The 24,370-nt window shown below is 43.1% G+C and overlaps 1 long non-coding RNA gene across 1 annotated transcript; it reads left to right on the top strand.

The window, feature by feature from the left end:
- The first annotated feature begins 9,571 nt into the window (after positions 1–9,571).
- On the top strand, positions 9,572–13,891 carry LOC135298179 (uncharacterized). The gene is made up of 3 exons (XR_010360175.1): positions 9,572–9,642; positions 10,157–10,230; positions 13,785–13,891. It is a non-coding gene; the product is annotated as an uncharacterized LOC135298179 (long non-coding RNA).
- The last annotated feature ends 10,479 nt before the right edge of the window (positions 13,892–24,370 follow it).

Raw genomic sequence — 24,370 nt, 5'->3', positions numbered from 1 at the left:
AGTACAGTGCCAGATGTTTCCTTGGAGGGGGAAGTGACTGGCCTGTTGTTGAAAATGTCACATTCAGGGTGCAATACAGCATTCAGCTGAAGGTTAAACCTAACCCCTACTTCATTGCTTCTCCCAGCAACTGCCTTTGGGAATTCTTCCACCAGCCTCAAATGGACAATATCAGAGGCAGTAATTACCATCTACTGTACATAGAAAACTACACCCTGGTGTAAGCTGCTTCTCAGAAACTTCTCATTCAAGTACCAGCCTGCCATGCCTCAGCTTTACCTACAGTGCCTTTTTACCACTGTGGGGGCAGAGAACATGCTTTTCCCAGAGCAGGTTCTCTTCTCTTGCCTGTCCCCTGGTTCCCGAGGAGCTGCTCTGCTCCTGTGTGCCTGGGCACGAGCATCTCTCTCTGTGTGTGCGTGTAGTGCAGCCGGGGGAAGGAGCAGCTGGATCCACCAGCAGCCGTGCAGGCGCGCAAATCGAGCGAGTGTTTGGTCCGGAGGCCATTCCCAGCCTGTCCTCCCAGCAGCAGTTGGCTTGCTCCTGGTGGAGAGAGAGCATATGCTTTGCTCCACACACCCTGTCCTGTGATTTCACTGCCCCAATTCACTCTGCCTACTGTGGTGAGGGCAGGTCCTCAAACCTCTGTTTTGTTGTATAAGGTCCACAAAAATATTCAGAAAAAGTGAGTATCCGTATTGCTTTAAATCTCTACCAAAGAGCATATAACATTTTAGCCAGAAGAGCGAAGTGGTCTGAGCTAGTCAATGGATAAAATAGTGCAGGGATCATCCTAGAGAAATATAAAGCACTCTCCAGGTGTTCATGGAGAAATAGGGTATTCAAAATAGGAGAGAGCCGTATACCAAGGGGCCAGGGAACACGTGAATGACAGCCCTGTAAGGTTTCAGATAATATCCACAAGTCCATCCACTTCTTGCACACACTGAGATTATTAATCTTGCCACAATACAATGTACAATACTGCTGAAAATAAATTTGCACTGATGGAACTAACTTTTGCCTTGCTTTGCCAGCCAGAAGATTATTGACCAAAGACCTGTCTTTCACTGCTTCAGACAGACTGACGGTCCTGTGAGGTACAGGTGAAGAGCACCTGTCTATCCCTGGCAGCACTGCTATTATTCAGGAATCTGGTTTCAGCATTAGTTAAGAATATCTGACACCGGGGCATGCAGGGTAGTTCCCATCCAACCACACCAGAGCCCCTGCAGCCACCCTGTCATGCTGAAGAGCTGTGCTCCTCCCAGTGCATGGACTGGATGAGGCTGGGATTTCGAGTCCATATTCCTATTTCCTTTCCCAGCAAGCCCAGCAGAAATAACCCCAGTAGACTTTGGTGACTTCCCTCTCTGGAGAGGGGGCATTCTGACCTGGAAACATGTGCTCACCATCAGTGGCAATTTATCTGCCTTTCTACCTAAGCTGAGTTTTCAGGATAAGTGTCCTGACTCCAGCCCCAGTCAGCCACACCTTGTATTTCCCTTCCATGTGTGGATGTGCATAACCTGGGATTCTTTTGCAGATCTCCTTGTTCAGGCCCAATCTCTCCTCTGCAAGTTGGCATGACGGCAGAATACCAAGTAGGAGGTTTTGGCTTGTGTGTAGAATTTGGAGAGCGGTTTTGTAGTAAGTTGCTATACTTTTTGGCTTGCAAGCCCTGGGAGCATATGGCCCATTGCTTGCAAAATGCTGATATTTTAAAATTGGGGGAGGAATAGAGCATGGCACATTTATTTTACTTCTTCAGTGCCACTATTTTTGCCAAAACATTCCCTGCCACACCATCCTGGATCACGCTGTTCTATCCATCTTTAAAGCGAAACCTCCACTAACTAAAAAGTGGATGCTATAAGACAGACCCTAATAGGTCTGAGAAAACCAGTCTTCCTTTAGCCAATGTCCAGTATGAAATGCTGCCCACTCATTGCTAGATGAGTGAGCAGACAATGCAGCCCTACTTCCATTCATGCTTGAGTTCTTTGCAGCTGGCCTTGCTCATACTTTCAGCCAACATCTTTTCCAAGCAATCAAAACTTTATGGACTGTTATTTCCTTCCTCTTGACTTCCCAAGAGCTAACACCAGCACACTCGAGATGCTGCAGCTTATCTTTTCCACCTTGAACTAGTGGTTGACCTGAAGAGAGGGATGCCAGAAAATAAATAGAGTTCCTAAGTACAGACAGAAGAACAGCACCAATCCAAGAAGGGCTCAGCTAAACCACTGCAGTAGCTGTCAAAATACATCTGAATATTTTTTTGTATGTCTTCCCCAAGCCAATCAATAATTTGGAAAAAGTTTTGGAAAAAGTTAGTAGACCATTAGATAAAGATACTCTGCAAAATATTAATTTACTTCAAATTTTAAAATGTTTTTGGTAAGGTCCCTCATAAAATACTCTAAAGGGAAGTACATAAACACAGGGCTATGGATGAAGTCTTTGTTAAGGGTCATAATAAAGAGCTCCCTCTGAGAACAGAAAGAGGTTAATTGTAGGGTACCATTACTGTCTCTCTTGGGTCCAATTTTATTGACTATCCATCTGAATGACTCAAAGAAGATAATGTAGAGAGCTTGGGGATACTTGGGTGATGCCACCATAATTTTCTGGACCTGACTCTGCAATCTGGCTGTGTGTAAAAGTTACTTGCATAACCCTGTCAGTTCTTGCAGGAATTGACTTTGATAAATAATAATTATGAGAGGCTGTGAAGAACTCCAGGTATATTTCCCGTAAATTGGGAAATATGATGGCAAGTTAGCTGAGTTGAGAATTACTTGAACAGTGCCTGCTATCAAAACTCTCTAAATCTTTTCACAAACACACACAGTCTCTCACCTGTGGGATCCTTTAGGAAGAGAAAATGAGGATTCACAGAAGGTAAATTGTGATGGGCCCAGTTCCACCTACCTTAATTACTTCAAACAATTGTGTAACATGCAAAGATCTGTTTGTTTCAGTGGGTTATGTGCAAGAATGAGAGCGTCATCGCAGAAATTAAAAGCCAAGAAATAGGGTTAGTATACTGAGAAATCCAAAGCGGAAAACCAGAGCATGCTGTAATAACATTGTATATGTATTTTAAAATATTGTATATGTATTTTAAAATATTCCTTCCTCTATTTTTCTCTTTATTTTCATTCCCTGAAATACTGTTAAGATACATTTTATGTTGGAAATGCCAAATGGCTTGATGATCAGAGATAATAATGGCATATGATCTAACATCTTTGTGGAATAATCTGCCTGTCATAGTGGCAGCAGACTTATCCTTAGAGAAGAGCTAGCAAGAACTTGACTGAGGAATTCAACATGATGGACAGGGAAAACCATTCAATGAACAGTTACCATATGCTATATCCTGCAGGAATGCAGCCCTTCTAATATCTGATGGCTCTTGCTGATGCAGAAATCAAAGATGTCTTGGGCTATCAGCAGAAATAAAAGAGAAAGATGTCATTAAGAAAATGAGGATGGGTGTATTTCCATAACCTGATTTGTAGGTGATCTACACCTAAGACATTCAGGGATGAGCTCAGGGTGTCAGAACAGCTGGGTCTTCCTGCCCATGCCACGAGCTCCTGGGGTGGCCCTCCATGGGTCACTGCAGCACTCCCCAGTCTCCATGTCCTCCGAACACACTCACCAAGCTGTTATGACACCTAATTAATTATTTTATAGCAGACCTGGGGATTCCTGATTGAAAAGTTCCAGGAAAGTTCAAACTATTGTTTTCAAGTGTAAAATCCTAATGACTTCAGCAGCTTTTCACTGCTCACTGGGCAGCCAGTGAGTGGCTGGAATTGACAGTTCTGGCTGCCTTACACCACTCATGTATCCATGGAAATGAACGACAGATCTGCAGAAACAAAAGAAAGTTTTTAAAATACGACTTTTCTCCATGGCAGAGAAAAATAATCACACTGGAAGATGTAAATTTCAACGGAGGAATTCAAAGCGCTTTCCCCAGTTTGCTTCTTTTCCATGTAACTCCTGTGAGCAAAGCAACGAGCTGGGAGGGGATGTCGCAGCCCCACTGTGACACGCAGCCAGGCCTGGGCCAGAGGAAATCAGCAGCTGCTCGGTAGCACGGTGCTGCCCTAGGAGACAGGAAGTGCAGATAACGATGCCAAATTGAAACCAGCACCTCAATGGAATTATCTGGTGTGGAACTTGGCCCGGGCAGTGCACTTCGCACCCCTGCTCTTTGCAAAATCCTTGCTGCTGAGGTTTTTGCCTATCCATTCTCTAATGTCAGGAAAGAAAAGAGACTTTTAAAGCAGCAGAAGCTGCAGAGGCACCACTGAGTAGCTCTGGCCACACAGTCAAGTGCTGACTTTCAAACTCCAGGGCTGAAAGTCAGGGCTTAATTTATTTTTGTCTACATAGACATAGTGTTTGTGAAGCATATGAGAATGAGGAACCTTCAAAACACAAAGCATTCAAATTATCCCTGGCATTAGGTTATACAAACTCTTCAGTCACCACCCCTTTACATACGACAAGGCACCAACTGTGGAAATGAGAGAATAATTGAGTTTCCGTGCTCTCCACCCCCTTCCCCAGTGCCATACTTCCTATAAGCCCCTCACAGTGCAAGAGTGTACAAAAGATACCATCTTGTGTGCATCTTGTAGCATAATTGAATCAAGGTTGTTTAGCACTAATAAGGTCTCTCTGGAGCCCAGATGTTTGATTTATGCAGTGATATACAGGAGAAGGGCAGCCCAGCAGCAGACACTCTCAGCCACTGCCTTGGCCAGCACACAGGGAGCCCAGGGGTGATGCAGGTGCAGCTGCTACTGACCCAGGAGCTACAAGTGATCAAACAGCTTCCCCTCATTATTTTATCTCATCCACCAACACCCTTCCCTCAGCCCTGTCTCTCTGTATTCACCACCAGACTCTTTCATGACTTCCTTTGTAGTTTTCCTTTACTAGTGCTGCCTCATGTTCAGTTTCTATCACCCTCCTGGTATTCTTCTCCTGTCTGAAAAATGCTAACCCTTCATTTTCATTAATTTACTTCTCTGTGTGATCACAGGCAATGAAGATGAGACCCCAAAGGTCATTCTACATTCAATCTAATCAATAAATTTAACCCTCTGTAGGAGAATTAAATTAATTTTTCCCTGCACATGCACTACTCTCCACTTTTTTACTCATGCAATGCAAACTAGACACTTCATTCATAGGGGAGATGGTAAGGCTGCATCTAAGATGCAGGATGCAGAATATTCCTTCAGGTCTTGGTACAATCCCAGGCTGCAGCCAGGTCTCTACAGAAAAGAAGAAATCTGAATGCTCTGTTGGACTGGATTCCTTGTTCCAGGGAGGGAGTGTGACCCAGCTTGCTGCCATGGTCTGGACCTATGAGCTTAGACACAACACTCCCTGAGCAGAAGAACAGGGATATAAAAGGAGGCTCTAAGAATGTATTGCAGTAACAATAAAAGGTGGTAGGCACCTGATTTCGATAAGCAAATCCTCTGGAGTTCCAAACTTCCCCTCTTTCTAGTCTTTGATCCTGTTCCTGTGATTCTGGTGGATCACATTGATACCTCAGTGGGGCTACTCTCATGGAGAAAAATGTGTCTCAGACTGTGTTTGCCAAATCAGAGCCCACTTAGTAAAAAATTGTGAGTACTTGTGTTGAAAAGCTGTCACACTTTATGTAAGCAGGAGTGAGAAGTTCTCAGTGGTCACCTTCAGCTTCTTAATAGAACAGTTCAGTTGCAACAGTGCTTGGCCCTTCTTCACATTTATCTTTGGATCTCAGAGATGATTGTCATAATACATTTTGCCTGCTAGACAACAATTGTAATGAAAGAAAAAACAAAACCAGTTTGCTACATCAGTTCTAACTAGCACTACACATTTGACTGATCACTACTGGAAAATCTGAAACTCAGATAAAAATCACTAGAGTTTTTTTAATGCCTGAAATGAGCCATGTTATAAAGGAAACCTGCAATAATGAGATAATACGAATTAAAAATAAATAGTTCACATGTTTTCAAGCAAGCAAACAGCATGAAAGCACTGCTGAAACAGGTATTTAAGTCCTTTTTATTTGAAGGTTTGTATTTTCTTGTGCCTAACCTGTGGATTATTTGGAGGAACATGAGATTTTTTTTTATTAAATGTTGATATACTATATTTAGGTCTAGAATGCTTGAATATTATAAAATTACAGGATATCAATTTTTACATAAAATATAATTCACTGTTGATAGCTATTTCCCAAAACATTTACTGAGCAGCCATAAAAATAAGCACATCAGTTTCTACTGAATATCAAGAGAAACAAGGCTCAAGCTTAAAGAAGGAATGTTTAAATGCTGATGTCCAATATTATTTAATAATATCAAGAATAAGGGCATCAGAGAGATAACTGTTTCTAAGGTTGAAAATCATCCTAGATATACCAGACAATGAGAGGAAAAGTGACTTACTAACATTTGTGCTTGATGGTCTTCCTTTTCCTCCTCCAGCTGAAGCTTGGGACAGCTGTTTGTCTTCAAATGCTAGAGTACAAGGACACAAAAAAGGTCACAGGAAAATATCTCCTGTGCAAACTAGAAATAGGACTGTCCTTTTCCAGTTAAAAAATGTTTATATGAATGTCAGTCATATGAAGGAGACAGGGCTAACTGAAGTGGAAACAGGAGTCTTCTCCTCAGGCATAGATTAGGTGGTAGCTTCTTGCCAAGGTGACACTGGTGCTGCCTGGAATGAAGCATCCACCTATTCTGTGCCAGTGCCCTTGCTCATTCAACCTCTTCCCTCTCCTCTCCCACATCCTACGGAGATGTCCCCTTTGGTAACGATTTCCCATCAGCTGCCGCTTGCCTGACCTGCTTGTTCCTATACGGCACATTCAGAGAATTGTTGGGGCTGGAAAGGGCCTCTTGAGATGACCTGGACACATCTCTTGCTCCAAGCATGCTCAGCTGGAGCAGATTGCCACGGAATGTGTCCAGTTGGGTTTTAAATAAGTCCACAGCCAGACACTCCAAAACTTTGTTGGGCAATCTGTGCTGGCGTTTTAAAACCCTCACAATAAACAAGAGGGAGTTTTTTTATGTTGGAATGATATTTCCTACATGTCAGTGTGCCTGTTGCTTTTTCTTCTGTCACTGGACAACACTGAGAAGTGTCTGTCTGCACTTCTCTATTCCTCACCATCAGGGATTTATGCACATTGATATGACCACCCCAAACTTCCCCAGGCTGAACAGTTGCAGCTCTCTCAGCCTCTCCTCTATATGGGAGATACTTCAGTTCTTTAATTATCTTCTTGTTCATTAGACTTGTTCCAGTATATTTATTTCTGCCTTTTACTGGAGACCCTAGAACTGGAGCCTTTCATTTTACTTTTCACCTCTCTCACTAAATGCCAAAGCTCTGGCTTTGTCTTTCCTAAACCCAACTCCATCCTTGGACAGTGCGTCTCTATTCATCACAGGTCACCTCTCCCTGCTTCCACATCTTTAATTCTTCTTTTCTATGTTTGAGTTTTACCAGGAGTTCATACTTACAGACCTTGTACCACTTTTGTTTGATTTCCTGCATGTCAGGATAGATAATTTTTTAAAACAGATGACCTTTAAATCGGCTGTTCTAGACCCTTTTTTTCTCCAGAGCTGTAGCCCACAGGATTTTTTGAAGCAAGTCTCTGAACAGGCCAAATTGTGCTTTCTTGAAGCCCACGGTTTTAATCCTGCTTTTTGCTGTTGTTCTTTTCTCTCTGGATCCTGAACTCTACCATCTTACTATCACTGCAGACAAGAATGCTCGAGCTGTCACATCCCTGACATGTTCTTCCTTGGTTTTAGGTCTGTGGTCCAGCAGAGTGCCTCCCTCATCAGCTCCTTCACTACAAGTGTCAGGAAGTTGCCACCAGTACTTCAGGAACCCCCTGAATTGGTTGTACCCAGCTGTGCTGCCCCTCCAGCAGACACCAGGGTGGTCAAGTCTCCCATGTGAACTAGAGCCTGCAATCCTCAAGTTTCTAAGTTTCTTACAGTTTTCTGAAGAAGGCTTCACCTAATTCTTGATCATGCAGTTTGTAGCATCACAATGTTGCCCACATTGGTTTGCCTGCTAATCCTGTCACATAAAGCTGTCCCTTTAGCCCTGTGTCACTGAATGCGTGGTCCATTCTGTTGGTGCCATGCCCTTACTTGTGCCTGTGCTTCCCTTCCCACTGCTGCTGGTAACACATCTTTGCTGTTTTTATGACTTCAATTTTCCCCAGAAAGAGATGGAAGGAGCTTTGGACCAAAAGCATTGTTTCCCCATCACTGACCATGCCACTCTTTTCTTGTGTTCCATCATCACTTCCCCTCATGTTATACATTAGGATTAACCTACGGGTGCTTATGTTTACAGCTCTCCTTTGCTTGTGTCTCCAACCATCTCTTTGTAGTATTCCTCCTTTCTGTCTTGGCCACGGTGATTTGTTGCCCAATTCCTGCCTTTACGTCCACAAGCATCTGTTTCTGGTTTCTTTCCCAGTGCTCTTTAGACTCCAGCACAACCTTCCAAGTTGGCCGTTCACTGCAGATTCAAAAGGCTCCTTAAAACACCACTGAAATTCTTGTCTGAAATGAGCCTTCCTCTCATCCTAACACTAACCTGCTGCCATGAGTCCTTACATCCTTATCACAGACCAATTCCAGTAAACACCACTTTCTGAGATATTAAAGATATGCCATTTCCTTAGCAGGTAATACAGACTTCATGTAAAGCTCTCCTTCGCCTCTGACCTCATTCACATTTGTTTTATAACAGCCTATACCCCTTTAACAACAGTCAAGTTATTTCTGGTTTGCACATTGTGACTTGTGATCAAAACCAGGCCTATTGCCTATCTCTAGATACAAAAAGAAATGGCCCACTGAAACATTGCACAGTACCTTATTCTTAAACGTCTACCTTCAAAGCATGCAATTCACTTACAAATTATTAAAACCAGGCAATGGCAGCATCCTAAAGGACCAAGAAGGACAATTAGGTTGGTCCTTATAACTCCAAGAGTGATTAGCAACAGCCATCAGCACACTGTAACTGCTTATTGAGCTAGTGAGTCAGACAGCAATAAGGACTTACAAGCAGCCAGCAAAAGCACTCAGATTCTTCTACAGGAGAAGTTTATTACAGAGCTCAGCATCTGTGTCTTGCAGCTGCCAAGTGTCCTCCATGTGTTGTTACAGCTGCTGATTCTGCTGTTAAGGAAGGGGGAGCAGAAGGATGAAAAGAGGCAGCGTCAGGAATGTTCAGTTGCTGTAAAGCACTGCCAAGCAGATATTCATGTTATCTGTATGCAGAAACTAAGCCATCCAAACATGTGAGCTCACGGCTCTCTGCCGGCTGGTCTCACACTATGGAGAAATCATGTGACAGAACCACTAGACACTTTTCAAACTACTCCAAATACAGGATCTGCTGAAACCCTGAAGTAGCATGCCCAGCTATATCAGTTTTGTGACGTGACATGCTGTGACTTGTGAGGACAGACAAGAAAAGAAGCAAGAGGCTTTGGGGAGAATCAGAACAAGGGGAAGCAAACTCCCTGCTTTACCAGCAAGACAGTGCTCCTCCTTTACCAGCAGTGTCAGTCCATTGCCATATTTTTAGTTTCTATCACAGTACAATTCCACATAATTTTACACAACTAATTTTGAAGTATACTATGATACAGGAGCTCAGCCTCTTACTGGTGCACTAAGCACATGGCTGAATTCCTTGAGGCCAAAACTAGGTTCTTTATGAACTTTATGTACTTGTGCTGTGGGCACAAGTTCCACCCAGGGAAACCACAATGTCCTCCAGCAGTGAATGGTCAACTAATCACTGGTAATCTTGGAAGGCAAAAGACCACCAGCATGGCCTTGGAGCAGGATATTGTGCTAGCCACAGAGCAGACACACTTTCACTGCCAGGCACGTCCTAAAGACTTTGGACAGATTTTTCAGTCTGTGCCAAACTTGTATTGATCCATGACACCATCTTCCATAGGCAGGACCACAGGATGATTCAAGTTGCAGAGGACATCAGGAGGACATATACTCCAAACCTCTTGTTCACACTTAGCTGTTCTCAAATGAACTATTTTCTGTCTTCCCAGGTATAGGTAAATGGCATTGAATTCCCCCGGCCCACAGCAAGCAACCCACCAGGCATTTCTCGCCCCACTGGGAGGTAAGATAATTTATTTATGTGTGGGCCAGGTGTTCTTGCTGGGACTAGAAGACACTGAGCACAGTTTTGTTAGAGAGCACTAAGAAGACACTGAGAAATGGGTCTTCTGAGAGAAACTGAGATGTGTTTGCAGCCCTGGTGTGCCCTGGGTATCCTGTGGAGCCTGAGTGCTCCCAGGTTCTCTCCTTGCACTCCTGTCTGTGGGCACCTGGCGAGTGCTGCCAGGGCCAGACAGGGGGATCACATCTCTGTGAGAACTGTGGCACTAGCATGACCAGGCAGTATGGACAAGAGCCTGGGGGACTCTTCATATACCATGGGTGAGGACAGCCCAAAGGAAGTAGCATTAGGCATCCACCAACTCCACCTTAAAGCAGCACATCTGGGAGGAAGACAAATAATTTTTAATAGGAGATACGAAACTGAGATCAATATTAAGTCCATGACACTTTTCATAGGAGAAAAAAAATGATGTATTTGAGTAACTAGATGTTTGTCCATGGGTTATTTAAAATAAAGGAGGAAGCATAAAAGTATTTTAATGGCTGTGGGTAAACCTGAGCTATGTGGTTGTACATGTGTGCACAGCCTCAAGAAAAGGTGAAGGACACTGTGACAATACTTTTTTTTTTCAAGCATTTATGCAAGAAGAAGCTTCCAATTTGTGTCTATAGCTGGTCTCTGAAGCAAAGGAATTTGTATATTGCATCAGTCAGTATTGTATTAGGAAATGTTTTTAACAGTGTTTAGTGATTGAAAGTAAGACACAATAGCTTTATGACAAAGAAGCTTATGATGAAGGTCCTTTGTAATAGCTTTTATATTACTGTAAATCATGATGCTTATGGTTTACTTTTTATTAATTCAAATGAAGTGCAAATCAAATGACAGCTGACAGCCTATCAACAGGTTAGTTCGAACAGCTGAATATTATTTTACTTCATATATATTTCAGCTTTTAACAGGGTTTTTAATTTTAAATACTTTTGAGGTTTTTATCCATGTAATGTGGCTGGAAGGCTGCAAGATGAGAGCAATATTTAATTCACGCTTGTAAGATATGGGTATTTGGAACCCATTAGAAATTGACTTTTTGTTCTCCCTTTTAATTTTGATTCTTTCATCAGAGATGCCAAGACTAATGCTGTCATGACAGATGGAGAGAGCTCATAGAGACATTGTACAAAAATTACTGGAGCAATGTGTCATTACCATGTAGTACCTTCAAAATGTCACAACGAAAGTAAAATTCATTGTAGAAAAGGGCTCTTCCTTCAGGAACAAGGCTTCCTTTAGGGATAATTCCATTCCTAGGTGCTGGACAGAATCATACCAGTCTTATTTGCACCATAGGAAATAGCAATATACATATGCTATATGCTTGTTCAAAATCACACAGTCACACACTGAGAGAGAAGCTGCTCCCACTTGTCACCTATGTAATTCTGGTTGTCAGTGACCCACTTCAATTATTCTGGAGTGTTACAACTCTTTTGGATTTAGTTTAGTAATACAGTTAGTCAAGTAATGCGACTTATGTCAGTCTCATATCAGTTATTTACTATAAATACTTAGTTATTATCTATTTACTTCAAAAGCAGCGTGACCAACAGGTTGAGGAAGGTGATTCTCCTCTGCTCTGTTCTCATATCACCTCACCTGGAGTGCTGCTCCAGCTCTGGGGTCTCCAGCATGGGAAGGACATGGACCTGCTGGAGTGAGTCCACAGGAGGCCACAGGAATGCTCAGAGGGCTGGAGCACCACTGCTGTGCAGACAGGCTGACAGAGACAGGGCTGTTCAGCCTGGAGGAGGGAAGGCTCTGGGGAGACCTTACCACACCTTCCAGTACCTAAAGGGTACAAGAGATGTGGAGAGGGACTTTTCATGTGTTGTGATAGGACAAGGGGGAATGGCCTTAAGGTGAAGGCGGGTAGGTTGGGATTAGGTATTAGGAAGAAATTCCTTACTATGAGGGTGGTGAGGCACTGTAACAGATTGCCCAGAGAAGCTGTGGAATCCCCATCCCTGGAAGTGTTCAAAACCAGGCTGGATGGAGCTCTGAGCAACCTGGTCTAGTGAAAGATGTCCCTGCCCATGGCAGGAGAGTTGGAACTAATTGACCTTTAAAATCCCTTCAAACCCAAACCATGCCATGATTCTACATTAACTTGTACACTGTCAGTGGTAGTGACCTATGATAATTTCTGCAAAAAACATAGAGATGTAGCAAAACCTTTCAGTGTGCAGGAAAGCTCCTGATTAATCTGAGTAGAAGAAATGAACTACTCTTTAAAAAGTGTGTAGGTCAACAATTTTGGCTAGAGCAGTTGGCCATCACAGCAGAGTCCTGCAATGGCTCAGCATAAACGCACAAGGAAAAATTATGCAAACTGTGTTAAAACACTGCCTTCAGTTTCAAAGTAAAGCATCAGAAGTGACACTATTTAAAAGACTATATAGTTCCACTCACAAGTCAAAAGGTTACATTTCTTACTCTACCTTCATGGTTTTTTGTCCATGGAATTCTGTAATAGTTTTGCTGTCAGTGGGATTAAAAGATGTCTCTATGAGGAGAACTGTTTTGTTATGTGTGGCTGTCCAGCTATACAGAACTTTGTTATCTGTGAGTAATCCACTAGAAAATGAATTTCCAGTAGCTATTGACATGTTTAAAAATGAGCTCCAGAGCCAGATTCAAAACCACTGAGGTTCTTATTCCGAATACGGATAGAAGCAGTGCAATGTTTTGTAGCACACATTGTCCCTGACCCTAGAGGTTTCTCCCTGGCTCTTGGGAAGGTCAAGCTCCTTGTCTACTTAGGCTTGATACAGAGCCACTGAAACTGATGGCAGAACTCTCACTAACTCCAAAAGCTGGGTCAGAAAACAGACCATCTGCCTTTTTGTTGAAATTGTGTGAGAGAATGCAAACAGTGATACTGTATGCAGCAGCAGTGGTGCTTTCCACAAGAAACTGGATGGAAACCACAAGCTTATTTCACACTGCCCAGCCTTAAGATGCAAGTAGGTATCTGCTGCTATCACTGCTAATTTAGAGAACTTTGGATTCCATTGCAAATCAAGTGCCTTCCACCTCTCTCTCCTGTGGTGAATAACAGAATACTTGATTCCTTTAAAAAGATTGAGGTATTCATGAAAATCAGCCATTTCTGAAGTTTCAAAGCCTCCACATCCAAACATCAATACACCACTGTTAGGTGATGTGCAAATGTGCAACATGTAAAATCCTTATCTGTCAAAAATGACATGTGGAAGAAGGGAAAGCAAAACCAGGCAAAAAAGTTGATCACCATGAGAGACATAAGTCCAAAGATCTATTTTCCATATTTGCAGCTACTGAAAAAAAATAGAATTAAAAAAAAGTGAGATAATTACAACTTTGCCATAAAAATTGCAGAAGTAAATTAAAAGTAGAGTCATCAGGTCCTTCAAAAACAAACTATCCATTTGGAAGTACCAGAGGCTTTTTTTCATGTGTTCTGGAATCAAAATTTGTACCAGAAATTTACTGTCCCTTTCTTCCCCCCACAGACTTTCATAAAGGCAGTGACAAGTCCAGAGGAACAATAGTGCATCAGAATGTTTCAATGGCTGTGGAATAAATTTAGAGTGACGTAATCAGCGGAAGACTGTGAGGAGACACTACAAAGATTACACTGTTAAACTTAAAGGCTCAATCTTTCATGGTGCTGAGCATTTTCTGCGAGCTGCAGCGTTCTGGTTCCTATTGAAAACACACAGCCTAATGAGAATGAGGCCATAAGTTGTCCTGGTGTGGTTGGTCACTCAAGGTGAAACAGAAAACACATCTGCTCCCTGATTGTTCAGAAATTCTTCTTTCTTTACTTCAGACACCAGAGAAGCTGTTCAGAGATAAGTAAGCTCTCGTACTCTGCCTGCTGTTGAAAGGCACACACATAACCTTGCATGTCTCTATCATGTTACTTGGGCATGGGAGAAAATGGCCCCTCTTTGGAAATCTATTCAGCTGTCAGATCAACCCCTTTATCTGGTTTCATACCGTTAGCTGAGAAGACAAGGATCCCCCAATCAACCCAATTTGGTGTTAACTGATTCAGCTTTCATCAGATTTTTTTTTTCTGAACTCAGAAGAAATCCAAAAGCCAGATCTTTGGGAGCTTTCCAAATGAGGTCCAAAAAATCTCACTTGGCAAAACACTTTGTGTAGGGATGTATTCAAATGTGCAGAAATGTCCCCATAAGTGAAATGATACCATGAAGTGAAATGGTGGGTGCAAAATGAGTGGCCTGGGCTGTGCACATAAGGCAGCACAATTACAACTCTCTGTTCTGGATTTAAAAATCTGCCTTTCCAACCCTAACAGGATTCTTTGGTGACGACAATAAAAAGAGCTATAAGTGTATTCATTTGTATTTTTCTAAGCCCTCAGAGAACTAATAGCCAGAGGAAGAGCTAGTTAAGTAAACAGCATAATTTTCTTTTGCTGAATTTCGTTCATAAATTAACTAGTGTTGCCTTGAACACAGCCAAGGAATAGTTGCAGCTTTGATACCTAGATTCCAGTTGCAGGTTTAAAGATATTCTTCTCCAGGGGCCCTGGAGATTTGTGCAGTAACACATTACTAGCCATGAGTAAGGATGCAAGGATCTGGACTTAAGCTAACAGAGGTGATGATGTGTGAAAGGCTTCTGCTTCATTTTGACATGGTGATACAAGGGATAGGCAGATTTTGGGACAGACCATCTTTATCTGTCTGGCAGTCTAGGGATTTAGGATGTGTCTATCACTCTGGCATTTCTGTGTGCTCAGACAGCATCTGCAGGAAACATTCCCAATTATTCTCTAAGTATAGTGGTCAGGGATGGTTAACCCAAGAGGCACCCCCAGAAGAGCTTCATTTAATTTACAGAGGAGGTACTTGTGGGGAAGCAGAGAAAAAAGTGTCAGGGAAAAGTGCAATCTTGGTGTAGAAGTTAGTTCAGACACTCCACTTGGAGAGCCTTAAAAGGAATTGCACTCATTAAACCCTGGAGCCTCAAATGGAGCCTGAGCAGCTAAAAATGGTGCCCTACAAAGAATCCCATTTAAAGAGATTTCCCTGGATGCATAGCTCCACCTTACACCACCTCATGCAAGCAAAGAAGGTCTGTACCCCTCTCTGCCCAAGACACACTCTGTCTCACAGGCTGCCCCATGTACTTGGAGCCAGGGAGACTCACAGAACAAACGTGTCCCAGGCACGCTGGAGTCACCTGGTCAGGCAGCACTCACTTCAACCAGAAGTCTTGATTTCTCACCAGAAGAAAGAAACTTTATGGTGCAATTTTTTACATCAGGTTAAGGTTTGAACCTCCCCACCTTGACAGAATCTCTGTAACATCCAATTTTTATGGGTACCTGAAGAGTACCTCTGACATACTAATGTTCTCTGGTTCTTTAAGTGTATATTGCATCACAAATATATTTTTACTGGTATTTGATATCTGCTTCATTTGCCAAGTAGTCATATCAAATTTACCGAAGGTTATTTCTGAGTGATATAGATGTGGGAAATCCCTTTTGTTGAGACATGGCATTAATCATGTTAGTGCCTAGATCTCCGTGCCCTTAGACCAACAAGATATACTGATTCAGTGTCTACAGCCAGCTCCTAAAAATACACCACCTTCTGGCTGATTTTATGCTTTAGAACAGGTGGAATAACCTGGTTCTTTAATGATGCACTGTCACTTCGGCATTCTCTCTTCCTTTCATCCCCATAGGTGTCTATACCTTTGCATGTTTAAGATAATGTGTAGAAAGAGTGATGTGGGAACTGCCTCATCCTGAGTGTCACTACAACTCACAGCAGTGGCAGCAGGGATGCCAGGACAGGTCAGGATCAAATGAAGGCATTGCTTAGCATTTATGTAGGTGTATTCCCAGATTAGGAGCAACCAGCACTCTCAGTCATCTCCATTAGAGACAGCCAGGTCTGTCTCCTGCTATCCACAATCATACACCACAAAAAGGGTGGCACACAGCCTTCACATGAACATCCTGCTTCTTTATGTTGTCATGATCTGGATTCCATGGAAAAAAGGGGCTTAGTCCACCCACATCAGTCATGCATTCTCCTACCTTACAGGGTGGTATTTAATCAGCAGGGAGGAGGATACAGGTACACCACCAGAGTATCAGTGCTGGATTTTAGCCTTTCCTTATGGCAAAGACTGTTCCAACAAGCCCCATGTCTTGGAGGTGCACCCAACATCTGCTGCAAAGGTGGCACATCATATCAATCATATCATATTGTATCATATCATATCACATCATATCATATCATATCATATCATATCATATCATATCATATCATATCATATCATATATCATATCAAATCATATCAATCATATATCATATAATATCATCATATATCATATTGTATCATATTTTATAGGACTGAATCATATAATCTCTCAAGAGTTTTTTCACATTGTCTTATATTTTCATGCTGATTAGCAACCCATTTTGCTTTTCCCATGTATATTAATCTGCATGGACACTCAGTGCTTGAGAACCTAGAGGTTTTATTATTGAGTCTCTGACTCTTTTCTTTACCTATGTCTATGAGAGTAGGTCTACTGGGATCCAACTGAACCTCCCTCAATCTGTCTCTGGTCTCTCTCACTTATCCTCCCTTTATCTCTCTTCTTCTGCTACAGATCTAGAGGCACAAAATCGTCTATGAAACTTCTGGTGGAGGTCATGTTAGTCAGAGCAAGTGACAAAAGGAGGTGCTACTAAATTACCCAGAAATCTGTCCCCACTCTGCTGCACCTAGAATTGTTAATGAGTATTTCCCAAAGATTGTTCCATAAAGTCTTCACTGACTTGAATCTGGTGCTCAGGAAAAATCTGTCTGGATAAGGCCTGCCAACATGATGACTACGAAGTGACAGGGCTGCCACATCCTGCATCTGAACTATACAATGCAGTTGACCTGCACATCTACAGCAAGTCTGACACATTCCAGAGCCTGGACTCTTGGAACAAGTCATCTCTGTACCACTTCTGCAAAGATTTTGATGTCTACAAAAGTGCACTTTCCTGTGGGATTTCCAGGTTTATCACACAAAACTGCTAGGCAATACATTACACTTCCAAGCAGTGCTCTGTCACTAAACTTTTTAGGCCAGGAAGGCCACATCTGATCATCTTTCCAAGGAAAATTCTCTATTTAACTCCTCCACTGGTGAAAAACATCAGAAATGGACATGCATGTGTCAGTAAATCTCTTCTGTTTCACACTGTGGTGTACCTGGCCCCCTGCAGCACAGTGGGAACTGGACTGGTTTCTGCAAGAGGTCTGACCACTGAACACAGAGGTCTGGAGAGCATTGGTCCTAGCACTGAGACAGTAGCTCCCTTCAGACCAGTCCAACGTTAATCCCACCAGTAAGTAGGCCAATTTGTGCCAAATATGTTTTTTCCTCTCCTGTGTCAAGACCACCCACCAGCACAGGTCATTGAATAGCAGCTATGACAGGAAGATTTTAACCTCAGCTAATGGCAACCAGAAGGTGACAGACTCATTTTCTTACTACCAGTCTTCTTAGGACTGAACAGGCAATTATTTTCTTGAGACTGCTTCTGTGTACTAAATTACATGGACTATCTCCAAAGAGCAGTGACAACTGAGTAAGCTGGGTGTAAGCTGGGTTACCTCTCTCGCCAACCCACAAACTGCTCTCAGTAACCCCGCAGTGGTGTTGACAGACTCCAGAAATAGCCATGAACAGTGTTTTCCTACTAGAAGTCAGGTCTGGGTTGTGTCAGTGGGGGAGGTGAATTAAAAATGACAGGGAGAGCCTTCCGAGGGGGTCTCATCCCTCTCTACACACAGTCCCCAAAGGTGGTACTGAACCATTCCCCGCATGCAGACTCTTGTAAACATGAGGGATCCCTTTTGAAGCTGGAACTGGGGGTGACTGGCACCTTTTGTGCTTCCTGCTTCTCTAATATTTCTCCTCACATTCCTTCACTGTTAAATGAATGGCACGACTTTCTCAATGTTTTCTTTTTCCTAACACTTTCTTACAGTTTTCATTTCATTTTAATGCAAGGGCACCAATCCTAGTTTATGTCATAATAGACGGACAACAATAGTGCAGTTTAACTAAAATAACATGCTAAACAGTGCTACATGTTGACGGAGTTATGATGGATAAAATGTGCAGTGTTTTGGTGGTTTATATCTTCAAAGAAGAGCTGGCAAGTGTACAACGTGACAAATGTATTTAAGAATCTATGCCATTCAAATGATACTACCACATGTCTGTTTGGGATTTTTCCCGTCTAAATGTGGGAATATGGGCACAGATTCACTTGCATACTGTGTTCTTCTAACATAAAGTGTCGGCATCTCCGAGGGTGTGTCGGTGGCACCCGATGTCACCAGACACACGCTGCAAAGGAGACAGCCGAAATAAGTGTACGTTATGTGTGCCAGGCAGTCTTCATTTGTTTATTTCATGCAAAAAGGAGGGGATGGTGCTCAAAATACTCTCATTGGAAATTTGTATCAGCATGAGAAAGAGAAAAAAAGTATCATTTGCATTTCAAGGCATTGCAAGTCCCTATCCTAGCTGAAATCATCGGCATTTATGGTACAAAGAGACCAGCTCCTGATGTGAGTGACAACGATGTAAAAAACCCCACTAATTCACGTCATCTTGACTGAATTATTCTGCATTTACACCAGTTCCACTAAGATGGAAGCTGGCTCACGGTCTTTACACATATACATTTTGTGTCTTTTTCTCCTATTGTTTGTCACTATAAGCCACCTCCTTTGTTTATTATTTTTTATTTGTGCAATGTATTCATATTCTCAGAGTCCATCTGCTAAAAGTATCCTATTTAAAAGAAGATGGCATCATTAGCTACCCTCTCTCGCCATAAAGAAAGGAGCAGTTCCCATATTTTTACCCAGTTCAGTGGCTCAGTGGATGCACTAATCTTGCTGAACACTTCAGTTTAGATGGTATATCAATGAGGCATTCAAACAGAGCAGTTTATACACAAAAATTCTGTCTGCTTTGTAAAAGATTATCCTTTTATAAACACTCTGCAGAAAACATAAAAGCAAATAGGGGACAGCACATAGGACAGGAAAGATGTTAGAAGGGAGATTAATACTGAATGGGTCGAAATGAATGGTGCTTACCAAAACGAGGTCCAGATACTTTGGCTGCAGTGAAACATAAATAATGGGAATGACACATCGTTTATTCGGGATAATGAGTTGATCCGAAGTAGGGGCCTAGAACAAGAGATTAAAGATTAAATATCCATCTCCTGATGAATATCAGTAGCAAACTTTAACCTTTTCCTTCCAAAAGCACAATTTCTTTGAACAATCATGTCAGCACAACACAGTGAAGAAATGGGATAAAGCAAACTTAAATCACATTCTTATCCTTATCCTGAAAGAAAACACTGCTTCATATTTTAAGACACAGTAGTGCATTTTTATTTCCAGGCTTGTAACTCTTTCAGAATAATTATATGAGAACACAAAGATTTTGCTTGATGTTTTGTATTAGAAAAATCTGGCTTTAGCATTTATTGCTTACATTTTAGTTGTCTGCAATAATTGAAGAAAGAACATGCCCATCCTAAACATTCACTTGGGTGGAGAGATAATGACAAAAAGCAGCCTGCTGGAAAAGCACAGCATACCACATGCCGAATTAGAGTCTTGAATGCAAGGAGGACTTGGAAGATATCACAAGCTTTGGATCAGGAAGGGCTGGAAGTGTAGTGAAGGGGGAAAAGGCACAGACAACTGGGGACAGCAGGCTGACTGTACTGCAGTGCTGGCAACCTGTCCAAGCTGGTCAATTAGTGGTACTTCTAGCTCAAGATGCTGTACTGCAACTGAGGCAGAAGACATAGGACAAGCGGGAATCTGGATAGCTGTGGCTTGCCCAGAACTTGGAACAGAGCAGCTGCTGGATGCATGCAGCCAGCCAAGCCCTGCATTGTGGTTTTGTTGCTGATGGCTGCCTCCTGCAAGAGGGATAAAACTGGGGACAGAGGGAGGAGGGAGGAGGGGGCGAGACTTTCAAATGACATTTAGAAAACAGCCAAGCTAGAATGCAGGAGCGAGTTCAGCATGCTCTCACCTGCTTCATGGAAAGAGGTTTACTCCACAAGCAAAAGGAGTTTGTGGTTTCATTCCACTCTCTAGAGAATGTGCTGTCCCAGTGCCAAACCAGCACGCATGTACAGCTGGCAGTTTCTCTGTAGAAGAAGCCTCATACTGGAAGCTGTGGAAAAGTATCCATTTTTTCTTGGTAAATATTTGCATGCAAAACCAGATATTCCCATAGGTTTTTGCGAGGCTCTGCAAACTAGTTAGAGGGAAGGATTTTTGGATTTGTGCTGGGGAGTGTGCATGCACAGACACACAGTTCCAATGAGGACATGGTCCTGGAGGGTGAGCTCATTGAAATGGTGTCTTGAAGGACACTGAAGACAGCAAGACTCATGTTTTGCAAAATTCACATTTTGGCAACAGAACAAAAATACTGCCATTTTACATTGTCCCTTTACACCATGAATTCAGGATTTGATGTGTTTCCCTCTCCTCTTGGGTAAGAGATGCGAGTCTTGTCAGGCACCTTTCCTCATAGGCTGTCCTGTAACAGCATCATTCCACTGCCTTCATCCTAAAACATCCTGAAGACCTTGTGAAAACCTGAAACCTCCTGCTGCTGCATCACAGTTAATACATCAAGAACAGGACCACAAGGTCAAACAAATGCAAGTGAAGGAGGAGCACTTAGGGTGCTGGGCTGGTGGAGGGGGCAGAGCTGACAAATCAATGGTAAGGGTGTGAACAGAAGACATATGGCTGGTTATCATCATGGCCAGCCGGGACCAGGCTCTGCAGGGCTTGGCTTGCCTAGGCAGTCCATGCTGGAGAGTGGGTTGGGCTTTCCACTGCTGCTTGCCATGGCAAAAGGAAGGGGAGGTCCGTCTCAGTGCCAAAGAAGCAGCCTCTCCTCTGGGGAACCAAAGCACTGCTCTCCAGGGACAGGGACCACTGTGCTTGGCTCAGCTGCTCTGCCTGTTCTCAGCACCCTGCACTGATTTCCAGCCAGACAGGCTTTTAGCCTTGAGATACGAGCAGCGACTTTCCTTTTATTCAGAAAGAAGCATCCATTTTCAAGCATTATCACAGCACAGATAATAAATATTACAAACAGCAGAGCTGTGAGGGGATGCCAGAGCCCTGCTGCTGACTGATGCCTGACCTCTGCAAAGCCCACATCACCATGTCACATCACAGTGCTTGGCTGTGCAAAGGGGACCATGCTGCCCAGTGGCACAGTGCTGCAGGAGGGGCAGGACCCTTGCAGCCACATGTGCTCCTCCTCTCAGGGTGCCAAGGGGCTCCTCACATGGCAAAAGACACTCCCTGTAGGGTCTGAAGGGCATATTTGAAGGATCCTGCAATGAAAGTTGTTGTAGACACACACACAACAATCCATGTATGTTGTAGGGGAGAGAGTATGGTCCCAAAGGTCCTCAGTGTGGCACAAAGCAATGCTTCTGAGGCTCCTGGTGGTCCCAAGACTCCTGACAGCTTGCATTGACCTTTCTAGGAAGGGAACTGATGGTGCTGGGCCTCCCTGCTTCACTTCACCCTACATCACCTCACTACTAAGGAAGAGGAGAAGCAGCTCCCAGATGATTCCAGCACACAGCAATAGTCTCTTGTACATAGGAAGTATATGTAACTTGATTTAAAATCAGCCTTAGTAATTTAAAGATTGTAATGAGAGTGGCATGAGACAGAGAACAGACTATTTCAAGAATACTTGTCCAAATTCAGTGGATAGACAAGAGTTTTCCAGGGATGCTTTTGGTATGTTACTGGAAGCTCAGCTTGTGAGCTGAAATCCCAAGAGTTTTTATTAATGGAGAGCTCTCTCCCTGGACATCTGATTTGCAGAGGAGTGAGGCTTTTCGGTTGTAAAATTAGATGGAAAATGTCCACTCTGGAAGAGAAGCACAAGTTTCTTGTGAAACTGCTCTGGGAAGAACCAAAACTCAGGTGTTCACAGCTTGATTTTCACAAGGGAACTATATTTTAAAGCATCTGTGAATAAATCTGTGCAAACAAATGTGAGTTTTCCTAGCAAACTGCCCCAGCACCCATATCCACTGTGCCGTTTGTAGGCTGGGAGTGTGACAGGTCATGGTGCCACCCAAGTGCTCCCCTTCAGACACCCCTATAGCATACCCCAAGTACAGCACCCCTCATCCTGGGTTTGCTGCACAATCCATGGAAAGAAAACAACTCATACTAACAGCTGAGGTGAATCTCAACAAAAACCACTCAGCTCTCTTCTTTGGTTACTTGAATCTGCCCTGTACAATATTTTATTAGGAGCATGTCATTAATTGTGCAGGTATTGATACAGAACCTGTTTTTTCACAGGTGTGAATGGTTTGCCAGGTCCTCATGTATTCTAATTGAAATCATCATGTAATTTTTGACAGTGCAAGCCTTTAAGGAAACAAAAGAGTTTTTACAGTGCCAGTGTGAGTTTACTAGCACTGTGTTACCCATTTAGCATCCAGAGGGCTTGAATTTGGCATAACTACCAGAAATTTAATTTGGGAAACTTAGAGTCTGTCAGACACCTTTGGACACTGAACCTGTTTCCAAATGTCACCCCAAGCAGTCATAGAATACAGGGACATTTCAACTTGTATCTGCTTACAGATCTGAAATCTGGATTTAGATCCAGTAACTAGCAGTAGACAGAAATGAACCAACAAACCTTACCCACACCGCTCTAAGATGGAAATGGTCTGTCTGTACCTGATCCAGTTCAGGGAGAAGGAATGGAGAGCACCTTGTGAAGCCTGATCGAGGGCAGCTAGCAGGGTCCTGAGGGATGCTGGAGGGTTTGGCAGCCAGTAGCACCACACGAGGAGCTGTACAGACAGGCTGTCCTCCTTCTGCCCCTCAGGGGTCAAGCAACACTCTGCCTGGCAGTTCCCTTCACATCAAAGGAGCCTCCAGAGGCCCTGCTGATGGTCATGAGGGGCTTCAATACCAGCATAAAGCTGATTGAGCTGGGTTAGCAGTGTGTTCACATATGGTCTTGGATTGTACCTTTCCACAAACCAGCTGTACCTCTCAAATAAATACATACTGGGCAAAGCTCAAAAATACATCTTTCTAGAGATTATTTCCATCTGCGCATCACAAAGGATATATTGATTTAGCTACACTCCTGAGATCAGAGTGGAAACACTGTATAGTCGGGAAGCAGACACATATGCTGCTTATCAAAGCTATACATACGGTACAAAAAGATACCAGTGTGGAGAGCAACCAGCTATATTTGCACCAGCACACAACCTGTCCTGTAATTCACTAAAACAAAGGAAAAGGAAGGGCTGAATGCTACTGCCCCTGAGCCACACAAATGGCATGTGAGGAGCCCACCAATCCCAGCTGAACTCATGGACATGAGGGATCTAAGGAGTTGACAATTGCTGTAGCTGTCAAGGATTGTTCCCAAAGCCTATGTATTTCTTTATTTATTTATGTGTATTTCTTGGAGCTGCAGAGAAATGTGGTAATTGACACAATGGCAAAGAATATCCCAGATGAGCTCCAAGTGGAAGCCGTCACCAGAGCAAGGCTGTATTCTCTCTGCAAAGCCCTTTCACCCATCCACAAGGAGGACAAGTTACATATTCTTCAAAATTCACGGCATCTGTGTCTATAGATGGTGATATAAGTCCAAAAATTACAGAACAAGAAAGTGAGTTACCTAGATCACTCAGGACCACTGTGTGCTGGCAATGTACATACCTCAAACTGGTGCAGGAAAGGGTCAGTAAAATGGTCATCTGTGGAGGCAGAGAGGATACTGTGGTCTCCTGCAGCACTAACCTTTCCTGGTGTCTGGGATAACAGAGAACGGGGAAAGTTACTAGAGGAAAATCATGGAATCATTTGGGTTGGAAGAGACCTTTAAGATCACCAAGCCTGACTGCAAACCCAGTGCAGCCAAGTCCACCACTGAACCGTGTCCCTAAGTGAGTTTACTAGTTGTGTGTTG

The sequence above is a fragment of the Passer domesticus genome, chromosome 3, assembly GCF_036417665.1.
Source record: "Passer domesticus isolate bPasDom1 chromosome 3, bPasDom1.hap1, whole genome shotgun sequence".
Lineage (NCBI taxonomy): Eukaryota > Metazoa > Chordata > Aves > Passeriformes > Passeridae > Passer > Passer domesticus.
Note: the sequence above shows the minus strand (reverse complement) of the source record. Positions and strands in the feature narration are given on the sequence as shown.